Genomic DNA, 1,234 nt, shown 5'->3' with positions numbered 1-1,234 from the left:
GTGTGCGTGTGCACGCATGTATGTGTGTGTGACTGTGTATTTGAGCATGTGTGCCTGCAAGAGAATTTATTATTATTTATTTTATTATCCTTTATTTAACCAGGAAGGTCCCATTGAGATACAATTCTCTTCGCCAGGAGTCCTGGTCAAGATGGCAGCAGGAAAATAAAAGTTTCATATTAAAAACATACCAAAGAAAAAAAAAAAGTAAAAAATAAAAATATATAATAATAAAAAACAGACATACAAGGATCAGGAGCTAAAAGGCACTTGTTGCTAAAAGCAATAACATTGTTCAGTAAAAACAGATTTTAACATATTTTTTATACATGTCAAGAGAGGGTAAGGATTTTAGATTAAGAATGCCTTCTAACTCATTCCAGACATGCGGGGCATGAAAGGAAAAGGCTGATTACCCAGTTCTGTTCGAATACTTGGGACCATGAGGAGAATTTTCTCTGAGGATCTAGTGTTATGGCTACTGGAGTAATATTTCAGTAAGCCGGATATGTACTGCGGTAGTTTACCCAGTAAAGCTTTAAAAATAAAAATTTACATATGGGTTTTTCTCCTTGAATACAATGAAGTCCATTGAACCATTTCATATAAGTTACAATGGTGCGTATGTACACTTGCACAAGTTACAAACTGCAGGGCAGCATGATAGACTACATCTAGTTTTTTCAACAGAGATGAAGATGCATGCATATAAATTTCATCACCATAGTCTAATACTGACAAAAAAGTACTTTTAACCAATCTTTTTTCTAGCAGTAAAAGGAAAACATTTTTTTAAACAAAAATAAAAACCTAACCTTTGGTCGAAGTTTTTTAGAAGGCTATCAATATGGACGCTAAAGTGTGTGTGTGCATCGGTTTTGAGCGTGTGTATAGATGCGGTGGTTGCCGGAGAGTGAAATGGGAATGTGTGTGTTGTTGTGGGAAAATTGTGTGGTTCATGTGTGTATTGGTGTGTGGTGATTGGGGTTTTAGAGGTGTGTATGTGTGTGTAAGGGGTGAGTGGTGTGCACGGGGTGTGCGTGTGTAGGTGTGAGTGCGTGTGATGAGTGTACATCATGTGTGTTTTGTGGTGCTTTTGGGGTGGTGGAGAGAAAAGGGTGTGTGGGAGAGTTTGTGTTTGGATGTTTTTGTTTTTGTGGGTGGTTGTTCTTGTGTATCTGAGTGTGTGTGTTTGGTATATTGGGGTTGTGGGGTTGGTGTGGTGGAGTGGGTT

The sequence above is a fragment of the Anguilla rostrata genome, chromosome 13, assembly GCF_018555375.3.
Source record: "Anguilla rostrata isolate EN2019 chromosome 13, ASM1855537v3, whole genome shotgun sequence".
NCBI lineage: Eukaryota > Metazoa > Chordata > Actinopteri > Anguilliformes > Anguillidae > Anguilla > Anguilla rostrata.
The sequence above is the reverse complement of the archived record's forward strand: the minus strand, read 5'-3'. Positions refer to the sequence as shown.